Genomic DNA, 25021 nt, shown 5'->3' with positions numbered 1-25021 from the left:
CACAGATAGTCGGTTAAGTTTCAGGGGGCACCTCTAAGGTGCCCTCTGTGGTGTATTTTACAATAAAATGCACACTGGCATCAGTGTGCATTTATTGTGCTGAGAAGTTTGATACCAAACTTCCCAGTTTTCAGTGTAGCCATTATGGTGCTGTGGAGTTCGTGTTTGACAGACTCCCAGACCATATACTCTTATGGCTACCCTGCACTTACAATGTCTAAGGTTTTGTTTAGACACTGTAGGGGTACCATGCTCATGCACTGGTACCCTCACCTATGGTATAGTGCACCCTGCCTTAGGGCTGTAAGGCCTGCTAGAGGGGTGTCTTACCTATACTGCATAGGCAGTGAGAGGCTGGCATGGCACCCTGAGGGGAGTGCCATGTCGACTTACTCGTTTTGTCCTCACTAGCACACACAAGCTGGCAAGCAGTGTGTCTGTGCTGAGTGAGAGGTCTCCAGGGTGGCATAAGACATGCTGCAGCCCTTAGAGACCTTCCTTGGCATCAGGGCCCTTGGTACTAGAAGTACCAGTTACAAGGGACTTATCTGAATGCCAGGGTGTGCCAATTGTGGATACAATGGTACATTTTAGGTGAAGGAACACTGGTGCTGGGGCCTGGTTAGCAGGGTCCCAGCACTCTTCTCAGTCAAGTCAGCATCAGTATCAGGCAAAAAGTGGGGGGTAACTGCAACAGGGAGCCATTTCTTTACAGAGGGTGTTTTTGTTTTGTTTGGGGGGGGGGGAGAGCCCCTTGGGCAAGGGTCGCTCCCCATGGGGGCACATTACTGTTGGCCATTTCTGCCCCCCTTGGGGCTCCCTTGTCCACCAGAGACTAGGAAATATTTTTTTTCTTCAAAAAATAGGGTGGGGTATGGCCATACACCCACCCCAAATAAATAGGGACAAAGTTGTTGGCAGTTACCCTCGATCCACTCCCCAGGGGGAGGGCCGAAAGCCTACTAGATGCTAGGGAATTTACAACAACAAAAATAATGGGGTGGTGGCTGCAAACCAGTATGGGCATGGTTATGCCTCCACCCCAACTGAAGGGGGTAACAATCTTTCAGCTCTCCCCCGTGCACTAAGATATTATCTCAACAGCAAGCAAGAGGACCTTTTGATTATTTAGGTTTTGGTTTTACATTTGGCCCATGAGAGCTTGTCGAACTATCAAAATGGTCCCACTTGGAATGGTGAGGGCTGCACTTTTGGACGTTGGGACACTGCCATGTAGAAAAATCTACGAGACCTAGACACATCTGAAAACTAAACATCTGGGTGAGTCCAGAGTGGTGGGCTTCACATTTTCTTACCAACAATGCCCGGCAAACTTCAACTTTGCTTGAAATCACACATTTTCCCCACATTCTTGTGATGGAACTCATTTCTGCAGCAATCGACAAAATGTCTACCACCCAGCATTGTTGCTTCTATACCAATAAGAATTCTGCCCCACTTGTCAGCCTAAAACTTGTTTTCCAATCTGCCCTTTTGGACCGGCTTTGGTTCCCCCTCAATCTTGACATGTTTTTGGCTCTTGCCTGTCACAGGCACTTGGCCCACCTACACAAGTGAGGTATCATTTTTGTCAGGAGACTGAGGGGAACGTTGGATTTTAGGAATTTTTTTCCGGTGCAGTGATCCCACACAGAAATGTGGGAAAAATGTATTATTTTTTTTTAGCTAAATTTGCGGTTTGCAGAGGATTCTGGGCGATCCATGCACGTCACACCTCCCTGGTCTCCCTCTGGTGTCTAATTTTCAGAAATATCTGGGTTTGATAGGTTTTACTAGATGGCTGCTGAGCCCAGGTCCAGAAAATGCAGGTCCCTCCGACCCCCACTCTGCCCTTGGGGGAATGCTGGGTGGAAGGAAGTTTGTGCCTCCCCTCAGATTCCAGAACGTTGCAGCACTAAAATGTGAGGAAAAAGTGTGTTGTGTGGTATTTCTTTTTTTTTTTTCTTTTTTCTTTTTTTGGCCAAAGTTTGAGGTTTGCTAAGAATTCTGGGTAACAACCTTATGAGAGTGCCACAATCTACCCCATCCTGGGTTCTGCTAGGTGCCTAGTTTTAAAAAATGCACAGGTTTGCTAGGTTTCCCTAGGTGCCAGCTGAGCTAGAGTCCAAAATCCACAGCTAGGCACTTTCCCAAAAAAACACGTCAGATTTCAATGTGAAAATGTGATGTGTCCATGTTGGGTTTCCTGTCCCAGGCATTAGGCCTACCCACACAAGTGAGGTGCCATTTGTATCAGGAGACTTGGTGGAGCACAGAATAGAAGAACAAGTGTTATTGCCCCTTGCCGCTGTCTTACATTTGGAAGGTAAAAATTTAGAGTGTGTGTAAAAAAGAAGTCTATATGAGAAATGCCCTGTAATTCACATGCTAGTTAGTATGAGGACCCCAGAATTCAGAGATGTGCGAATAACCAATGCTTCTCAGCACCTTATCTTGTGCCCATTTTGGAAATACAAAGGTTTCCTTGATAACTATTTTTCACTCTGTTTTTCACCAAATGAATTGCTGTATACCTGGTATACAATGAAAACCATTGCAAGGTGCAGCTCATTTATTGATGAACCTACAAGCCCTATATATCCCCGAAACCAGAAAAGTCCAGCAGACGTAACAGTATATTGCTTTCAAAAATCTGCCATAGCTGAAAAAAGTAAAAGAAGAAAACGCGGACAGAAATGGGTCTTTTTTTTTTTTTTCTTTTTTTTTTAATAACCTTAATTTCAATATTTGTTTATTTTAGCTGTTACTTTGTGTAGGAAAACCTTGAAGAATCAACACAAATTACCCTTTGCTGAATTCAGAATTTGGTCTACTTTGCAGGAACGTTTAGCTGTCCGGGATCCAGCATTGGTTTCACACCCATTTCTGTCACTAACTGGAAGGAGGTGAAAGCACAAAAAATAGTAAAAATGGGGTATGTCCCAGTAAAATGCCAAAATTGTGTTGATTTTCTGATTCAGGTCTCCCTGTTCCAGAAAGCTGGGAAGATGGTGAGTTTGGCACTGCAAACCCTTTGTTGTTGCCATTTTCAGGAGAAAAACCACAAGCTTTATTCTACAGCCCTTTTTTTTTTTTTTTTTTTTTTTTTTAAACACAATTTTTTGCTGTATTTTGGCTAATTTCTTGATCTCCTCCAGGGGAACCCACAAGCTCTGGGTACCTCTAGATTCCCCAGGATGTTGGGGGAAAAAAAGGATGCGAATTTGGTATAGGTAGCTTATTTGGACAAAAAAGTTATGAGGGCCTACGCACAAACTGCCCCAAATAGCCAAAAAAAGGCTTGGCACAAGAGGGGGAAAACCCCTGGCAGCAAAGGGGTTAAACAAAATAGTTAACAATTTTGAATCATAATAAAATAAACAAAAACTCATTTACTCACTGCGCATGAATGATAAAACTATAAAATTATTCTATTCTTAAGATAAATAATAAATAACGGCTAAGCAAATATTTACTTTACATTCTTTCCCAGTTAAATCTCATAGGAACAGAGCACATCCTGGATGACATCTTGGAAACTTTGCATTTTTCTTCATCCTGCCATTATATTCCTTGTCCTTTTCCGTAAACGATAGATACCTTATCTTTATTCCAATTCCCATTTTCTAATATTGCAGTATGTTATCCCACTTTCTTCATCTTCTTTGGATTAGAGAAACAAAAGGTTTTTATTTTCTCTCCCTAGCAAAGGTTTCCTGATTCTTAACCAGTCTCCTTCACACAAACATCGAGGAACACCCATCACTTACTTCTCTTGAACTCTTTTCCTTCTTTCACTCACACTCATCAAAAACTCCTCAGTTGCCATTTTCTTCTCCATTTAGACTGTTTGTTTTTTAACCTGCCAGTCTTCCTTCCAAGCTTTGGTTTCCCAATGGGACGTGGTACATACTGCCCACAAAATATTTTTTTTTACATTATGCATCCAATTCAACCCATTCACCATGGATAACTGTATATTTTCTTTGATCGCTGTTGCAGTGGTACACAAGCCCTTTGCTCCTGGGATGATACAGAGAAGTGGTGACCTGTTTAATTCCAAAATTCTTGAAGCTCACAAGTAATAAATTGCATACCATTGTCTGACACAATCTCATTGGGAACTCTTTCCCCTAGAACAGACTCTCCAACATATTACAGACTTCAGAAATTGTGACGCTGTTCACAAATGCAACTTCTGGTCATCGATAATAACATTCTGCCAGCACAATACCATATTTGGCTTGACCATTGGAAACTTCCAGAGGACCAATTATATCAATAGCTATTTTGGGCATCCTAATCTAGACACCTGGTTATCGGGACACCTATCTTGCTACCATAGAACTATGACTTTTACTTTTTACCTCCGTGCTCATGAAGTGCTATTTGAATTAGACATGCTTTTTGTAGGTGTTTCTGCATGAACAGAACATCTGCCTGCCTTACTGCCGGATACTTGACAAGTGCCTAATTGGGACTCGTTCAACTCTATTAAATACGGCAAAGTACTATCACCACCACCACTACTAACCTTGACCAAGCCGGCCTACTGAGAGATACCCCCAAATATATCTGTTATAAAATGCGTAACATGGCAGAAATCAAAGAAAAAGACCACAAAGAAATATAACGGACCAGAAAGTGCACCAGAAAAGGACAAAGTCACAACCCCAATCCATGTATCCCCAGTCAAAGGGAAATCTGACAACAGTGCCAACATGGATCTTATACTACAGCACCAGTCCTCCGTGCATGATCAAAGTACGAAGAGCAACCAATCTGAGATGCAAGGTCTCAGGAAGGACTTCTGAGATCTGTCAGCAAGACTGACTGAGGCAGAATCGAGAATCTGCAATATTGAAGATCAGAAAATATTACCGCTGAAGAAAAACTGACCTGACATCTTAAAAAAGAAACCAGTCCCTGGAAAGAGATGGCTCAGAGTTGGAAGACAAACAGAAGAGGCAACCTAAGGTTTTTTGTTCCTCCCCGAAAATGTTGAGACTTTACCTCATGCACTACCTTCCTTAAAACATGGATTCCAAAGATATTGGGTTTATAATTCCTGAAGGACTTGAAAATGTAGAAAGCCGACAAAATGATTGACGCTAAAATAGAAATTTTGCAAGAATCTACCAAAGATACCACACATCGAATCCCCTTTGCTATGGTAATCCTTCTAGTCTGAGAATTGCCTATATAGGGAAGCACTTGATCTTTGTAGAACCCTCAGTCCTAATATCCTTCCTCAAAAACATATATCCCAAGTAGACCTGGTTGTATGATTTGCAAGTTCAGATAATGATTCTGATATTTAAAAAAAAGATCTACTCCACATTGATGTTCTCTGGATTATGATATACAGCTGAGAGACTGGAGAGTCTTGTAGCTCCGGAATCTCACAAGATGTGTAGGATTCACGAGAAATAACTAGTGTTGCTATTTTGTACTTCAACCTAGTTGTTGTAGCTCTAATGGCTCACTGTTGCAAATTTAGGCACAATACATAGATTACATTTGCTGCAATAGTCATGCTAACAGCAAAGCCTAGATAATAGCAAACCCTATATCATTTGCTTGTTATATGAATGTAATACATGGAAGCCTGCAAGTTAAAAGCCTGTTTCTAATTTCCTTGTTACAGTCCACTTGTGATGTCCCTAGTCGCTTGTAATAAAGAAATGATGTAGCCTCTCAACTGTAATAACTTATTAAACTTAAGTTCTGAAGTCACAATGCCTCTTGCCGTGGCCCACATACAAGGGAAAAGCAGTTCACAAAATCATAATTAAATTAAAACTGCTTTGATAAAAACAGAAACGAAACACAGCTTTTTCTTCTTCTGTTCTGTTGTTCTAGATGTGTTAGACAGTGATAAACTGGAGGCATTTATGAAGTGTTTATTTTGTCCAAGCTTTAGGGAAGATAGAATGTTTCTACACATTACTTGTACTAAACTCATTTTTTTTCAAATATCGAACTGCTTGATGGTTTGTTTAGTTTTGCATTAGAGATTCTAATTTTATTCTACACGTTTACAAACATCTTCTCTCTTTTACATAAAAACACCATACCGAGGATATAAGTGGTTTGTGGAAAGGTTTATGGTGTGAACTTTTTTATTAAAAGGAATAAAATACCCCCACAGTACATTACACTATTATGTTTCTCTCTGTGGTCCAGGAATTCCTTGGTGATTTGCAATATCTTTATAATGTACGGTAGTGGGTACTTTATCTCGTGTGTATCTGACACCGTCACTTGTAAGGCTTAAGCCACACAATGATCAATCTATGGACACGCTTGAATTGTCCAATTCAGTGTGAATAGTTATATATTGGTGAGTTGTTTTCTGATGTTTTTATATTCTTTTTATCTGTTTGCTACATGTCATCATGCCATGATGAAGCAACTTACCATCTAACACAGATGGTTACTGTGCACACGTACATTATATACACACACACACACACACACTTAGTTCACACATACTAACACTAGATACACTACATCTACACGCACACGTACCCTACACTTTGATATGACATAATACTCCTGCTACACAAACTACGCACATTATTGAACACACTTAATACTTGGGTCTATATTGTCCTAAACAAAAACTGCTGTCAGTATGATTGAAATTTTACCTACTGCTTATTATCCTAGCCAGCCTCACTTAACACTGTTTCACTACTCCTTATTCTCAACAAGTTAATCCTGGGTCAAAAGCCTACCTTTTTCAAGAGTAGTCTTGCCATGTTTACTCCCACATTATTGTTTTGAACATTATCATCTTGTTTGAACCTCGAAGCTCTCCTGGCTGGCTGCTCAAGGCCTACTCTGTCCAGCCCAGTATTTCGAGATGGATAGGTTGTTTGGGTGGGAACATTTTGGTTGCTGTCTGGGGTCTAATTGTTACTTAAACTTTTCTCTCTCCTATCACTCCTTCTATCTATAGCACTGGCTTTATCTACTCTTACACTTCCCACCCTGGCTTCACTACGCCTAAAGCAGTGGAACCTCTGCCCTCACCATCAAACCTTTTTACCATAAGAAACACTAGACTTAATTGGAGTGCAACGAACTTAGACTACAATAAAATAATCCAGCTAACAAGATTAATCATATTGCATAACCAGATCAGTGCTGCCCTTAATAAATGTACTAGATTCCTAATTAACCCCAAGTTTTTCTGTACAAATGGCAAAAGGTGGCCTACAAATCCTATCCTTTCATGTTAAAGGCCTCAACCACCCAGTGAAGAGACCAAAATGTAGACTTTTCTAAATTAAAAGGAGATATAATCCTATTACAGGAAACTAAACTGAACATCAACACGTTCTATAATGTGAAACCTAACTGGATTCAGCTTTCACTTAGTTTACCAGCAGCAAAAACAACAAAAGGAAAGGGGTTATGACAACATATCGCCTATTGACAACTCAGACGGTACAGAGGGTTAATGGATTTTAACAAATTTAGGGGAGAGCAGTCAAGGTCTTTATATAGTAACATCAATGCACTCACTAGAGACAACCCTAATGTTTTAGCAAAACTAAATAAGCGAATTACTACATAATGCTGCTATAATTGTCGCAGTGAGTTTAATCTGCCCTTGGATGGCACAGTCAACAGGATCTCATCTTGCAAGTACAAAACTAATACTTCACATTCCCAACTGAAAAGCTAATGCTAATAGAATAATCCATATGAAATTTGGCAACTAATCAATCCCACAAAAAGTTTTTTTTTAAATTACTCACAGCCTCACAATACCTTTAGCAGAATATGTAGTCAATTATAAACTAATCTCAGGGGTGACATAGTCTAAAATAAAACCCATAAATCAGGCGGACCATGTGTCAGTCTCAGTAGCACTAAAAGTGTGTGTGTCCATCCAGTCACCTCATGACCCCCGAGTGAGCGTTTCCTTGAGGATTTCTCTGTTGAAAAATGTGTGTATATATATTTTTTATTTCAAGCATTATATGTAGTTTATTTAAAATATTACAATTCAAACTGTATATACTTAAAATTATGAAGTATTTCAATTAATATAATATAAATATATGTAAACATAACTATGTAAAGTAAACATTAAAAAGATGAGGACAATAACACATATCAAATATAACATAGTTAATGACAAAATCAGTACAATTAAGCTGTACATAAAAACTACAAATTATGTGTTTTTGTAATTTAAAAATTAAATAAAACGATTATTACTTATCCAAAAAGTAAACAGAAGGGAACGCGAAGGACTTTGCAGGATTCTAATTTACTATTACAACTCCAGTGTAAACAAAAGTAGGGAGGGAACTTGCACTTTGGAGTGGGTTTAAAAAAAAAAAAAAAAAAGTCAATTTAAAATAAACTATTTAAATAATAAACTAAAAAATGTATTTATTAAAGAGAAAAATAAACAAAAAAATCATGTTATATTACAGATAAAATACGTAACATACTTAATTAGGTCTAAAAAAAAACACCAACAATTGATATGAACTAAATATGTAAATCTAAAACATTAGGAAAGATACATTATTAAACAATTATAATAAATATAAAATTAATCTACAAAAATATTATGATCAACCAATTAAAACATCATTAAAGTAAGAATCCAATTTTCATATATATTGTAATTGTAATTGTATTTATATAGCGCTTACTACCCCTGACGAGGCGTCGAAGCGCTTTTTGATGAGTAGCACGCTACTCCAGTACCCAACAAGAATTAGTGATGGATTAGTATAATTTAAATAAGGAGTACAGTTTTAGTATTATTATGAGTTAATTTGAGTTGCGGATATGAGAGTTTGTTAGTTAGATTGACTGGAGTAATGGAGGGGTGGAGGAGGAAAGAAATCCAGGAGTGTTAGTTGGGAGTTTATCCTTCATTTACTCAATCCAAAGGCTTGAGATGAATAAAAGGGGAGCGGAGGAGAAAGAGGATGTGGAAGGGTTAGGGAGAGCATAGTAGCAGGGTGAGATGAATGCAGGAGAATTTAGTAGGGTTGTGTGGGAGGTCACAGAGGTACAGTGAGGTTTGGTGAGTTAGATGTGGAGGTGAAGGGAAGAGCTTAGGCAGAGATATTTAGGAGATGAAAGTGGTCGAAGGGATTTGGGATGAGTCCGAGTGAGAATGGAGGATAGTTTGATAGAGACATGACCTAAGAGTGATGAGTAGATAAGTGTGATAAAAAGAGAGCAGAAATTCATAGATATCTAGTATAACAACCCATGCAATGATCCACAAACATGCCAGACACAGAAACAACATATACACATACATACACATATATATATATTTATACACACACACACACACACACACACACACACACACACACACACACACACACACACACACACACACACACACACACACACACACACACACACACACACACACACACACACACACACACACACACACACACACACACACACACACACACACACACACACACACACACACACACACACACACACACACACACAATACATAATTAGAATCATGGGTAAAAAAATACTTAGTCAGACAGGTTTAATAGAGTGTGTGTGTATTTTATTGTTATTGGTTTAGTTTCTGTAAAATGAGCATCGTGGCCTACCCAACCGGAGTATTTTCTACGAGTATGTCAGTAAGCGTTACCTAGCATGTTTTATATGCCCCGTTTATATTGTACACTAAGGGTACGTGATGGGCCACGGGGTAAGCGTCTCCAGCAACCTTGTGTGCCTTTGGCAATGTGATTGTTACTAGTGCGTCTTTGTGGAGATGTCCTTGTGCTTCTGAGCATCAACAACGCACCACCGGAATCGGCGGTAAACGCATTGGGGTCGTTTTGGAAAGCTGTCCATCATCCTGGTAAAAGGCGGGAATTCCTTTACCTACTTCGAGGGTGGACGGGGCGTGGCTCAGCGGGCGGAGCTTACAAGTGCTTTATAAAGGGAGAACCTTCTACTCTGTGTCTCCAGCAGAGGAAGATAGAACCCGAGCGTCACAGTCAGATACAGATTACGCTCCAGTACATCATCAGTTCACCTCCAGGAAGGATTCTAGATCTTTTCTGCTATGGGATCTCTGAGCGTACAGCCTTGCTTTATCTTTGCCAAGCCCAAGAGTTAGGGTGGCTTGTCCTTTCCAGAGGCTGATCTTCAACTGCGGCACCTGCTACGTTTATATTTCTAAGTGCTTCCTGTTGCGGTTTAGTTTCTGTAAAATGAGCATCGTGGTCTACCCAACCGGAGTATTTTCTACGAGTATGTCAGTAATCGTTACCTATCATGTTTTATACGCCCTGTTTATATTGTACACTAGGGGTACGTGATGGGCCACGGGGTAAACGTCTCCAGCAACCTTGTGTGCCTTTGGCAATGTTATTGTTACTAGTGCGTCTTTGTGGAGATGTCCTCGTGCTTCTGAGCATCAACAACGCACCACCGGAATCGGCGGTAAACGCATTGGGGTCGTTTTGGAAAGCTGTCCATCATCCTGGTAAAAGGCGGGAATTCCTTTACCTACTTCGAGGGTGGACGGGGCGTGGCTCAGCGGGCGGAGCTTACAGGTGCTTTATAAAGGGAGAACCTGCTACTCTGTCTCCAGCAGAGGAAGATAGAACCCGCGCGTCACAGTCAGATACAGATTACACTCCAGTACATCATCAGTTCACCTCCAGGATGGATTCTAGATCTTTTCTGCTATGGGATCTCTGAGCGCACAGCCTTGCTTTATCTTTGCCAAGCCCAAGAGTTAGGGTGGCTTGTCCTTTCCAGAAGCTGTTGGCACTGCAAAGTGATGTTGGCGGGGTAAGCTGGAGTCCCCAAACTGCAGAGTGCTACCATGCAATATCTGGGGGTCAAATGGATGACTTGCATCAGTCAGTACAGGGGTGTTGTACAAATTGCATCAAAATAATTTCTGACCACTGTAGGTACACAGTGCTTGCGGTCTCATTTCTGAAGCATCTTTTTTGCGGTTTATCAGAGAACACAATAGGCGTCAAGTTAATGCCGCACTGTCAAACCTGGAGTAAGAAAGATTCTACACCAAGAACACAAAAACTGAACGTTACAAGATATTCATATAAATTCCCCAAGGAAACACTAATGCATGGGCTTACTAGGCAATACTGATGAATCGGTTACGCCTTGGTTCCAGGTTTTACGACTACAGAATGGCAAGACTAGAGGCTAAAGGAATGATGTCAGTTGACATTTCATGAAAAGAACTACAAAATCATGCCCTTTAAATTACAAAGAGAGTAACTACTGTGTTTAGATATCAGTATAATGCAACCTACAGGAGACTTAAGTGCTCAGGCATAATTTCCTGTCCTTACATCTCTGCATCTCCATGCACACTGGCTTTAGTTCAGCAGTAGCAGTCTGCGCCGTAATGGATGGGCATCTCAACAATTATTTGGAAGCAGCTGGAACAAGCAGAGAGAAGAACTTCTCCAAGGCTCTGTGTTGGCAAGTGCTATACAGAGCAGCTGAATATCCCTTCCAACAGCAACATATTTTATCAAAGAGAGAAACCAGTCCAATACTATCACAGGCTAAATATAAAAACACTACTACTCTACACACCAAAACTGTGTACAATAAGATACACAAACTGCCAGCACAATATACATGCAGCTCATTAGTTCTTCTATACTCCATATCAACCTTGGATAATGTATGATAGAAGTGCAGCTGAATGCTACTGACAACTGGGAAAGTTGGTCATTTCTGTCCCCTGCGATCACTGCTTGGGCCAAAATCCTAAACTGGTGAAAAGAAATCTCAATCTTTTCTGGTACAGAGGCAAACAGGTTTCGCACAGCACTGTAAATGCAGTATAGGTTTTAGGAAAAACCTTAACCCCCCAGCACAGATCTAGGTCACATGTTTATAATATTTAGTGTCAAGGACTGACAGACTTCTGAAGCAAGGCTGTTTTGAATATCACACCATTGTTAGAAGGAGACTGTATGAAGTACACCTAATGCACTACTGCAGATCTCACTTCTATTAGAGATTAGCATCTTAATGTTCACCTCAAAGGTAGTAGTACCTCAGACAAGAAAAGGAGGTAACTGTGCCTCAGTAGAGTTGAGCAAACATCCTTGTTTCCTACAACGAAATCTGTGGTGTTCTCGTGTACATGCGTCTCGTATGTCACAAGATAGATGGAGCTGGGGTATTCTGGAATGTGGGAAACCGTGAGAGACAGTTGAGAAAGGCGGAACGAGTGAAGCAAGGCGGTCATGGTGGGGGTGTATATCAAATAAACAGGACATCCCGAAATACCTACTTGCTCCTGTGAGTTATCCAACGTCACATTTGGGGAAGAGCAAATCTATAACCCACTCACCTCAACATCTGCTACTGTTTAACAAGGAAGAAACTTACTTTGTGGTGGTGCAGTAGCAGCTTCATCTGGTCACGAGGAGAAGTAAGTGAAATGACGGCTGCATAGTATTTAACCCCAGGCCACGTATCAATTTATAATTTAATTTTACTTTAAAAAAAAAAATTACCCAAATCATCTGAAAACACAAGAACCTGCTACAAAATTAAACATTATTAATGACATTTGAAACAAAATGTACTTTACCTTACAAATTCAACTATACTAAAAAAACGAATGTAATTATTATAATGCTAACGCCGCATGATAGCATAACTAATATATATTACATTAATAAACATTATTTTATACTGTAGTAAATAAAACCATCTTGTATATAACCGTATTTAAAAAAAAAAAAAAACGTAGACCTAAAACAAAAAAACACTGCTTGTACTCCTCCCATCCATCATCCCCCTATACCACCTACTCTCTTCCCATTTCCCCCTTCTTTCTCATTCTTCTCTTATATATCTTATATATTCCCTCTATTCCTTCTGTCCTTTCCCTGACTTTGATCTGACTCAAAATATAAAGCTTCACCTTTTTTAGCATCTCATCACCTCTTTGCCTGAACTTGATATGCATTATTTAACATACCTTAGAATTATCAGGCACGTATTCTAGGTATAACTGCCATAATTACAGCAGTTCAATTTATTTATGTCTGTCCAAAAAAAATTAAAATTACTGATCAGCAATTAATCGATTTAACAATGTCAAAACAATAAATTATTGCTTCATGATTAATTAAATTACATTTGATTACTGCATGAAAAATGGCCATCCCAGTAATGAACTGACACAATATTTCATTTTGATCCATATCCTGGTCTGTTCTACTGCTCTCTATATGACTTAAAGCTCAATAAAATGTTTTGAACTAAAAACATAATGGTTTCTTGTTGCTTTATTGTCCTGTGAGACTTTTCCTACTACTTGTTTTGAAAGTTTTTCTTTTTCTCTTGACTGACTAATAAGTCTTTTCTTTTTCTGTTGTCCTTTACTCCTCTGAAATTAATCAGTGTCTTTAATTATCTTTATTAGCACACCAGAATTCTATCTCTTATGGCCAGTTACATTGATTCTTGTTCCTCTCCATTCTGAAAATCCATACGCTTTTCATAAAAATGCACCTAAATGTCTATTCACACAAGTCTAGACTTGGATGGATAACCCTCCATGAATGTTTAACAAGAAACGAGGAATAACTACTACTTCCTAGAGAGCGCTGATGCTGTCTCAGCCACTGATCTCCTCACTGGTCAGTTGGAGTGCAACATTGATAGACGGTTCTTCAGTGAAGAAAAAGGTACAGATTGTGCAAGATTTCCCTCCGAGTGTTTTGTATACAGATGGTTCGAGGCTAGTATTGAGCTAGGTTTGGGATGTAATGTCTTCTGAGTAGTATAGTGGGTAGGATACTTTTCAAGTATAGTTGGTGCCCGCCCTGTAGAGTTGATAGGTAATATTGGTGTTACTGAGGACTGAGCTTGGGAGTTCATTGCAGAGGTTCAGAAGTGTCAGTGAGGGTAATGAGCATAGGGGGAACACTTTTCTAATGGTGGAGGAATTAGATAGTGTTGTATGCTTCTTGTCGGCTTCCATGGTTGAGGAAAGAGGAGCAGTAGCTTGGGACTTCCCCTCTTGTCCGATGTGAACCTTTAAGTTGCTGAAGAGGGCAGGGTAATTGACTGTATCAAATTCTGCAGAGGCTGAGAAGGCATGAGTCCCCATTGTCTAGGATGCAACTTGCATCATTTATTATTTGCAGCGTGGCTATATCTGTGTTGCAGCATGATCAGAGACAGAGTATATAATTCTCAAAAATTTAGTGGTTGAGTTACAAGGCAACACGCATGCTATGATTTTGGTCAGAAAAGTAAGGGATGTTACCAGGTGAAAATTGTTTGTATGTGCATTTTTAAGAGCAGGTAAGTGTGGAAAATGCATTAGAAATGTTTACGAATATTGACAAATTTACATTGGTGCAGGTGTTCACCCAATTCGTGTTATGACCGCTTCCCTGAGTGTGCCCACAGATTCTCTTTTAGGTGCCTCTTAAAATGTAAAAAAACCTCTGTAGGTAAAAGGGGTATTATGATTCATTGTAGGAAGCTGGCTCTTTATGATCTATCAAAAATGAGATATATCATGCAAAGAGTCCAGGGTTTCCTTGCTAGTGGACAGGGGCTTGCTCTAGCAATCCCAAAATGCTCTTCTTGGGGTTTAGTGTCGTCAAGCAGCCTTAGGCTTATCAGAGAGGAGCGTGAGACATCTGCAGATACACACAGTCAATAAATGAGACACACAACTCAATAAGGAGATACACAACAATTTACTAAAATAACCAGTATCTTTATATATGTTTTGGCACCAGAATCCATACAATCGGGTAAGTATGTTTTGTAAGATAAATCTTTACAGTTCAGAAAAAGTCGACACTTCTTGAAAGCTGCAATGTTGTTCTCTGGAGGAACAACAAATACGGCAAACAGGTAGAGTACAGTAACTGACGAGACAAATCTCTGGACTTAAGGTGGGTTTTGGGCAAGGGTCAGGACCACACCCAACTGGTCACACCGGGCGGCCCTGTGCAGGGGTGTAGTATGGTGTTGGGTGCCCAATGTTAGTCAATGGAGAAAGGTCCAGTTGGAAAAGAGGCTGTAGGTTAGGACTAGATGTCCATTTTGGGTGAGCCACTGAGTGGGCTCAGGTCTTGTGATGCTCAGAGATGTAGGGACACCAGTGGTCCTTTTCTCCTCGGTCTGGGGCGGTCAAGTGCAGAGGGTTCTTGGACCGTCGGGTGCCAGTCACTGGTTGCAGTGGAGGGGCCCCCACAAAAACAGGCTGCAGACTTGGGCTGGAGGATCAGTCCGGGTGAACCAACAAGTGGGCTCGAGTCTCACGGGCCTGGGGGATGCTGAGACACCAGTGGTCCTCTTCTCCTTGGTCCGGTGCATCTGGGTACATAGGTGCAGTGGACCGTCCGGGTTGCCGTCACCAGTGGTGGTCGCGGTTGTGGGGGGCCTGCAAAGAGACTGCAGGTGTTGGAGTGAAGGTCGTAGTGGGGAAACCTACATTGGACTCTGGAGAGGCTGGGGACCAGGTTGGTACTGTTGGTCCACTTCAGCACTAGCTGGGAGGCTTGGGTGCAGTAGTGCAGTTCAGCTGTGGTTTTGGCAGTCTGGAAACCTCTTTAGCGGTTCTGGGTTGCATGCAAGGATGCAGAGAAGCAGCTGCACTACTCCGTGTGAGTTCCCTTGTGCTGGGGTGAAGGCTGGCAGTCTTCCCAGGCCCACACCAAGATGGATGATTTCTAAATGTTGTGTCCACATTAGACAGCACCCCTTAGGGGTAGGACTGACCAGAGGGGTGGACACACCCCTCTGAATAAAACATTTCCTGCCTGTCCAGGTGACAAAATGGGCTCTACGGCATGGGGTCAGCAGCTCTCCTTTAGTGAAGCCTAATCTGCGTACCAAGAGCAGTGGGCTTCTTTAAAAGCACCCCCGCCTTAAAGTTCAGATTTGCAGGTCATCCTGTTGGGTGGGTGTGTAAGCACCTCTCCCAGAGCCGGCTTTGTTTCTGACCACGAGTGCAAAGGCTCTCACCCTTGGGGGTTAGACTCTGGTCTGGTGGTTGTAGGCTGGCTAAAATTAGTCAGTCAGCATACTGGTCGTTGGTAGGTGCATGTATTAATACACCCATCACAGCAATCTGAGGGTTCATTAATACGAGTTGTTTGGTATCAAACATCCCTATTTTCAGTGAAGCCACTCGTAGTGACCAGTGTCCAGCACATGTTCTTAAAATGGCTTCCATGTTCACTCACTATGTCTGAGTCAACAGATATAGCTTGGGCATATCGGCTCTTGCAGATATGTCCTCACGTGTAATATAATGCACCCTACCTTAGGGCTGTAAGGCCTGCTGTAGGGGTGACTTACATATATTGCATGCAGTGTTGGGAAAGATGGCATACAGGCTGTGTGCCATGTTTTGATTTTTCACTTTTAGCTGCACCAAGACATGCAGTTCGCATGTGCGAGGTGAGGGGGTCCCTGGGGTTGGCACAATACATGCTGCAGCCCTTGGGTACCATCTTTGATACCCCTATCCTAGGTACCGGGGGTACCATTTACAAGGGTCTTACAGGGGGAGAGGGAGGAATTGCCAATTGGGGTACAATTGCACAGTTTAAGGGAAACTGATCTGGCACTGGTGACCTGGTCAGCAGGAACACAGTGCACTTTCGGTCAAAATTGCATGACTACCAGGCTAAAAGTGGGGGTGACCATGTCAAAATGGGGCACTTTCCTACATTCGCCTATTAGTTTTGCATGATGTGCGCATAAGGCTTCCCTTGCGTATGGAAAGTGTAATAGAATCAGGCTTGAATTCCTTGTGACAACGTAAAATCATGCAACCTTTGTGTTGTTTGTGCCGCTGTTTCCACCAATTCCAGCATCATCTTTTTTATCCTTCCTGCATTGCTAAAGTTGTGTGAACATAAATGCATGTCTTTAGGGGTTTTGTATTTCTTTCTGATGTTGCTTTTGGCCACCAAAGTGGACTGTGTGCATGTGGGAGGTGCTGCATGATGGGTTCCAAACCCTCAGCTATGACTCATACTTGATCTGTTAGAGGATGCGGGCTGTTTTTCAGATTCCGTGTTTGTGGGAACTTTTCGTTCTTACAAGAAATCTAAATCATTACTTAGTTGCAAGTGCATTGCAAGTTGCTTGCGTCTCTTGCACAGATCTGTCTTAATTTCTGTGGGAGGTGCAGAGACCTGCTGTACTTCTGTCCAGGAATATCATTATGCCTCCTGCATAAGTTGTCTTTCAGATACTATTTCTGTGTCTGATAATTGGTACAGTGGTGTTGTCTTTGGCGCTTGTGCCTGAAACCGGATTTTCTAGCATGTCTGCTTCCTTCTTTTAAACAGATTCATAACAGCAATGTTCCTGTGTATTTTGGTATTTTGTGCATGGTTCGTGTGTAATAGGACTGGTTACTTCAGTCAGGCATACTTCTGATTTCCATCCTGCTTACCATTGTAGACTCACTGGCCCACTTTCTGGCCAGCTAGTATCAAGTAAATAGATGGTGTGTTATTTTAAAGGTGTAAGATAGACAATGTACATCACTTGTCACTCTTGCATTTTCTTGGAGGTCTATCATCTTTTTCTAGATTACCAACATTTTATCACTCCCCCTACCCACAAGCATTCTGGGCTAGAGAGTAGCTTTAAGATAGACCTCCTCTTTCTCCTTACAGTTCAGAGCACAGGGAGGTTGACAAGCATCAATGGCAAGAAAGAGAGTAGCTTTCAAAAGGACCTCCTCTTACTCCTTGACATAGTCGCTAAGGTCCAACTCCATCTTATGTAGGCCCTGAGCTCATCTTAGTCCATCGACGTTGCCATCTTCCTCAGCTTAGATAATGGATATCACCATATTCCCTGATTTCTGCAGAATCATTTTCCTGTCTGCCTTTTAACACAGATTTTGGCAGACCTTATCTTTCTAGGAACTATGATATCATCAAGTTCTTTGATTAATGACATAAATACAACATTGAGATGCAACATTGAAGGCACATTTGTCTGGGTCAAATGTCTATCCCCCACCATGTCAAGTTTAAATAAGTACACATAGTCCTATAAATAAAGAAGTGTAGTCTGAATTGACGTCCTTTTGCCGTATATGTTCATAAGGAAACATCTGGGACGCATACCTTGAAGCACATAATTAAGGCTCCCAGTTTTCCATTTTCACAGGTAAATAGACAGAAAACCTGTTTCCTGTCTGTATTTATTTTTAAAAGCGGTAAAATACTGACAATTGTGCCTTTTGTAAAATACTCTCCATGCTATTTTTCATGAATTCCTATCAAAAGCTGAGCAGACAGCATGAGGAGTTACAAAACAGGATCAAATTTCCTTAAATACAGGTGTATATATTAACATGTATTTGTAGTATAACACTAATATGCCCCTGTGGGTGTAGTGTTTTAATATATGTGGCTGCTTAATTTGCTAAAACACGACCGGCATCCACTCATGAGTGCAAGTCTAAGAGTTAAATAAAGGAAGAAATATACCATTTAGGACTACATTTATTCCCAAAACACTAAATATGGATAAGTACTAATAAGATGGCCAAAAATAAATATTAATAAATACAGACAAATGTTATTTTTTTTTTTTTTTTTTTTTTTTTTTTTAAATACCATAAAACAGGGAGCCCTACACATAATCTGTGTCAGACATTCCTAAACTTAAGTCAGAAATTCTGATATTTGATAACATTTAGGTTAGAAGGTCTACCACTTGACCACTTGTCAGAGGACCTTTATCCGGATTCTGCCAGAGATGGTCACACCTGCTGCCAGCGCACTTCACACTTTGCAGATGACACATCTCGCTGGAAGCTGATAAAGCCAAATCCCGGAGGAAGCCCGTCTGACTGGTGTTTGCCCTTCGCGGGAAACACTGTCTTCACTGCTCTGCTGATAAGGACAGATATTTTTGCTGTCAACAAGATATGCAGTGTGTCCATTTTTCCCTAAGAAACAAGAAAACAAGTTGCTTTGCCTTTCATGCATTCACAGAATAGCCCATAGAAGTAGGCACTGGAATGTTGAGTTCTAGAATACATTTTAATGACATTTTAACAATGCTAGAAATGTTAATTTTATTCTCATTGTTTATAATTTCTCACTGCTGTTTTTATAATATTCTCTGTAGTTGTTTTAGATGTACTGAGAAACAGATTGCTCCATTAGTAATAAATACTTTTAACTTAAGTGTTCATTCTTCTTAGTACAGTGTGTGTGGTACAGTAAATAACGGTATAAGGTTTGTGGCTGTTTCCACAGTGCACGATCCCTTTATGTGATTTTTTTCTTTTTTTAGTAACCCAAAAGCAATACTTATGTGTCAATCACATATTGAATAGTGTCTTGCAGGGCCACAATAACTTCACATTCATCGCTGCTGCACTGAACCAAGTTCACCTGTTATCGGAAAGGCACCTCTTGTAGAGTTGCACCAAAGTTGTTATTTACGCTCACAGTTCAGAGCACATGGAAGGTGACTAGCATCCTCGGTGAGAGAGAGAGTAGCTTTAAGAAGGCCCTCCTTTTTCTCCTTACAGTTCAGAACACAGTGGAGGTGGAGTGAAGCTTGTCCTGGATGAGCAATAAGGGCATGATCTTAATAGTATGATGTTATGTTAGCATTTGTAGCGTATAGCTGCCATTGGTATGACCATGTATCCTGAGTGTATGCATTTTTTCACAGTTCTAGGCTTTGTCAAAGTCCAAGTCAGACTTGTCTAAGTGTTTTAACCGTGGCTGAGTGGTGAAGGCCAGTTTGTCCATTGTGTGCAATGTGTGTTCAGTAGGTAAAAACTACCTTGGCTTGACCACTACTTTCTCTATCCTTTGACGATTTTGGACGTTTATTTTCCTTTGTGTGTGTGTTTGGGTCTACCTGGTGGGTATTCACTGGTGAGCTTTACCATTTGATTTCTTATTCTCCAGTGTCAGCTGCCCATTGTTTTGTCAATTTGCGCTTGACGGTGCGGTAATGGAGTGTTGTAATGTGTATTGCATATTCGTATAATGTGGTGTTAGATTATAATGTGGGCACAAGGTTTGTTGGGTGATTTAAGGTTCACGCTCAGACCGCTTTTTAGTTCTCTGGGTTAGTAGAATGATCATCCTCTGTATAGAGCTTGAATGGATGTTTTGTGTATTTAAGATTAGTCAAAGGACACTCAGTGGGTTGAGAGTTTTCTCTCCTGTTTTCGCAATTCTATGCAAGACCCATTTGTGATTATTGGCTCATGAGGCATTGGAGGGGGTTGAGGTGCTGGTGATTGTGTCATTGCCATTGTGTTAAAGAGCTGTGGGTGGTGACACTGGCTAGGAAATCCTGAAAGGAACTGACTGGATGACCTAGTGAGACTGTTCCATTTAATGCAGTGGAGTCCACCTCTCAACCCACCATCTGACCAAATGACATCTGGGCCTAGGAGAGGAAGGAAGGGGGATGTCGGGAGCATCCAGATGTAAACCCTCAAAAAGGATAAGAAGTATGTCTGATGGGCCCAAACCCTTGTTTATAGGGCCACCTGGCTGATACTGGGACGCAGGCTGAAGAAGCCTCTTTGATCATGGAGATGTCTGTGACCTGGCCACAGGTGACTGGAGCTACCTACGCTGCCCAGCAACCTAGGCCCCTGCTTCAACTGTAAGTTGTGGTAGACCAGTTGGTGGCCACCATGTTGTTTATTCCACAGTGGCATTTCCACAGGACAAACAATCTGGCAGAAGTGCAGCAAGAGGGAGCCCGCCCTCTGATTGTAGAAGTTGGAGGCATCGATGAAGGTGGAAGGGAATTCTTCAGAGATCACCAAGACAAGACTGGGAGAGATGTGTCTCATATTGTATTAATGGGTGTTTGTTAAACAGCATGCACTGTCCAGGGCTACATTTAGGATGCAGTCGGTTTTTGTAATGCTCCACCAAGAGCAGCAATATTTTTAGGCTCTTAAGTTTTAAGTATGTCAGTGACTCAGCTGACATGCACTGAAGTTATGGTAGCACCTACCTACGTACCCATAGCACTAAATGAGGAGAGAACCCACTGAATAGCAGGTTATCCATGGCATAATGCACAAATATCTGATCATAAGCTATCTTTTGTATACATGGTAATAGCACACTTTCCCATCAATTTGTATTTCCAGTTTCTTACGTACAAATGCATAAGACAAGTGGAAACTTCAGGAACTATAAACTACAAAAACATAGAAACTTTGACAATTCAGAGACCCCAATTCACCCACTTACAAATATTCATTTCAGTGGTATTGAAACTGCAGACTTGCACTGAGCTCGGTAGAGCAGCCAAGAACCCCATGTTTCACACTTGGATAGATAGTACATTAGTGAACCTGAAGATATGGGGCAATCTCATTTAGATGGAGGTCTAGATTCTGTCTCACCTGAATGTGAGAGACCTCATAGAGTTTCTGGAAAAGAGAACTCCCACCAAACCTCAGGGAGATTCACTAGCACTCGATACACAAACACACTTATTTTAAACTACGCTACTTAGGCAACACTTAACTGCACAGCTGCATCTCCTTCCACCACCCACTAGATGCTTCTGCTCTGCAGGACTCTTTCATGCATACATAGAGCCAGATCAGGAGGACAGAAGTTCTCTCACATTGCTCTTAAAGCATGGAATGACTTCCCACTCTATCAGAGCCACCTCCTGTCTTCTAAGTTCCGCAAGAAGATGAAGACCTAGCTTTTTAATTAACCAACCTATCGTAGCCATGACTAAGCACACACATCTGCTCAGCGCCAGGGTACCCTCGTGAGTGATAGGTTATGTGTATTTGGAAGTTGTAGTAACATAACGAGGAGTTTATAGTTGCCAAACCTAGAAAATTAGTGGTGGTCTATGATTAAAAAATACTAGAGGCAGAAGACTGTTCAGTACCCGTTGGGTAACTAAGCCTGTGTTGGGTTGTTGTTGCCTGCACACACACTGATTGGTGTAGCTCTTGCACCCATAACCTCAGGCTTCCAACCTCTCGCATCCTGAGCTGGCAGCATGACTTGTTACCAAAAGGGTGGGATCCAAGTTTTGACCATTGTGAGAGGGGGCCTCTTTTTTGACATGGTTATCCCCCCACTTTTTGCCTGATGTTGATGTGTCCTAGAAATTGTAGTGCCCAGAGGCCCTGTTAACCAGATTTCCTGGGCCAGAGCTCTTTCCCTAAATCTTTTGTGATGCATTGGCACATTTGGATACGCCCTTAGCTATCACAATAAGTCCCTAGTAAGTTGGCACCTATGTGCCTAGGACATGAGGTACTATGGGTAGGCCCCGGAGGACAGCAGCACTGATTGTGCCACCCTCTTCAGCCATGCATCCAGATGCACCTAGCACTGCCATTGCAGGCTGTGTGTTCTGGTGCAAACCTAAAACACAAACTTGACATGACACACTACCTGTGTGCCCTGTCCACCCTACACTGCTTTTACTATGGGTAAGACACCCCTCTGGCAGGCCTTACATCCCTAAGGCAGGGTGCTCCATATTATATGTGAGGGCATAGCTGCATGAGCAATATGCCCCCACGATGTCCTTGCCAAATCTGGACATAGTGAGTGAACAGAGCGGCCATTTTAATACATGTACTGGACACTGGTCAACACAAGGTGGCCACTCAGAACCCTGGGTTGTGTGGTATCAAACAACTCAGAATGATAAATCTAAACTGTTGCCAGTCTTGGCTTTATCTCTAAATGTACCCAGGGCCACCTTAGAGGTTCCCCCTGCAAAAGCTAACTATCCTGATATGGTTCCTGACTGGTCTTATCCAGCTGCCACCTCCAGACAGCAAATATACAAATTTTGGGAGAGAGCCCTGCCTCCCCGGTTTGTAAGACAATTCCCTTCCTGGGTGAAGGAGCTAACACCCCCTCCCTCAGGAAGGTGCACTGTCCTGGCGGTGAGCTTCAAAGAGCTTACCGCCCGTGAAACTGGACCCTCAAGCCTGCTGCTAGCAGCAGCTGGCATCTCCCTTTGCAAGCCCCCAGTTTTGGCAGGAGCAAAGGCGTGAAACATAACAAAGGGTAGGAGGAGCGGCCTCACCTGACATGCGCCACCCCTAAGGTGTTGCCTGCGAGGTGGACCCTCTACTTCATTTTCCTCCATCTTGGATAGCCAATTAGGTTTAGGGCAGTGACCCTTACCACAAGAAGTGGTCACTATTGTGGGTGTAGCCACCCAAAGGTAAGTGTCCCATTGGACACTACCAGGTTCCCCCTAAAACGCCCACTAAATTCAGTATTTAGTGGGCATCCCTGGACCAGGAAATTAGATTTGAAAGGACAAAGAAGACTAGCCCAAAGAAGATACAAGGCACAAGAACTGTGGACCTGCTGCACAAGAAAAAGGCACCAAACCCTGCCTGCTACAACCAGGACCCAACAATCGCAGCTGTGGAGGAGCTGGACACTGGACACTGGACTGACCTCGAGACACCCAGAGGACCTCCAGGCTTGACAAATCGCCAAAGATCTCGCTTCTGAGTGGAGGCACCACTCTGCATCCAACAAAGCACCAGCAACCCAGTGAGGGTCACTTCACTGACTGGCTGATATTTCTGGAACCGGAAGTCGCCGATGACACACCAATGACTGCCAGGACAAAATCTACAAGTGTGCCAAGTTTGGTGGCGCTGTGCCCCCTGGTGGCTGGACTGTACCAGTACCCTGGGTACTGGTCAATGGATGTCAGACACCCAAAAAACCACCAGAGCTGAAAAAGGATCAGGCAGAAGCCCCAGTAGAGGGACTTCAGGAACACCCTGGATCTCCCAACAGAGTGCCCCCGTTGTCCTCTAAGTAGCCCTCAGAGACTTACCCCACCCCCCAGCTCCAAAGAACTCTGTTGCGCACAGCTCCTGGAACACCAACTCTCTTTGCACCCGGCCGCCCAGCGCCCTGCAACAAGGAACCAGCTGTGGCCCCAGGGTCCCACACCCTTTGTGACCTCGACACCACAAGGGGACCCCAAGGCATCAACTTTAAAACTGCAAGAACAACCCTTTTCCAAGTGGCCCCCTCAGTGGCCACTGCACCTGCTCCAAGAGACTTTCCAATGCAGCTCCTGCTGAAATCGGGAGGTGCCCGAGCCTCTCCAGCTGGCACAGTGTGCCCACCAACGACCTCGACCAATCTGCAAAAGGTGAACCTGGTAACACAACTGCGACTTTATATGCATTTTTAAAAGTGACTGCCTATTGATTCCTGTGGTGCGTTACTACGCACAGAAAGACTACATTTATTAGATATTTTGATAATGTTGGTCTTAAAATGTACATAAAAATCCGAAGTATTTTTATAAATTGGTCTCAAGTTATTTCTTCGAATGTGTGCGATGCATGATTGATACTGTGAGTACAACAAATGCTGTGCACCTCTCCTAACTGCTTGATCAAGCTACCTCAAAAATGAGAGCATTAGGTGATCTCGTTTTTGCCTCTGGAAACCAGTGTGTGGTTGTCTGGACCCCCTAGACAGTGTGCCCAGTTTTGCACACCACATAGGGACCCAGCCTCCTACAGCCATCACCTGTGCCCAGGAACCTTTACCACACACAGCTCCATTTTATTATGCTGCAGCAGGATATCTTCCTTATACAACAAGCTCTGTGCATGTTCAGGAAAAACTGATTCATGCAATAGTATCCTTTACCTGGTGCCAGGACCGCTTGAAATATAGGTAGATGCTGCCTTCGTGACATTCTTACCTAAAGCCGCAGGATTTGACTAGACTAGTTGGGCCTTGCAAATATCAGCATGATTGGTTGTAGAGTAACGCAGTTATACTGAATGCCCCTTCAAAAGGGCTTAGTTACACTTCGGAACCAGATTCTGATTAAAAGGGACAGTTCGCGTCACCTGTGCGTCACAAAGGAAATTCTGCAACTGGGTGCTATGTGCTCTGTGTGTCACTGAGGGTCTAGGGCTGCCATATGACTGCTGTGGTAAATGCTCTTGCCTATCCAG

At 42.2% G+C, this 25021-nt stretch overlaps 1 protein-coding gene across 1 annotated transcript in view; it reads left to right on the top strand.

Moving 5' to 3' along the window:
• Positions 1–25021, top strand: part of ATRAID (all-trans retinoic acid induced differentiation factor) — a 92088-nt gene that overhangs the window by 53851 nt on the left and 13216 nt on the right. The window lies entirely within an intron of this gene.

The sequence above is a fragment of the Pleurodeles waltl genome, chromosome 5 (genome assembly GCF_031143425.1).
Source record: "Pleurodeles waltl isolate 20211129_DDA chromosome 5, aPleWal1.hap1.20221129, whole genome shotgun sequence".
Classification (NCBI taxonomy): Eukaryota; Metazoa; Chordata; class Amphibia; order Caudata; family Salamandridae; genus Pleurodeles; species Pleurodeles waltl.
This window is presented reverse-complemented; position numbering and strand designations above follow the sequence as displayed.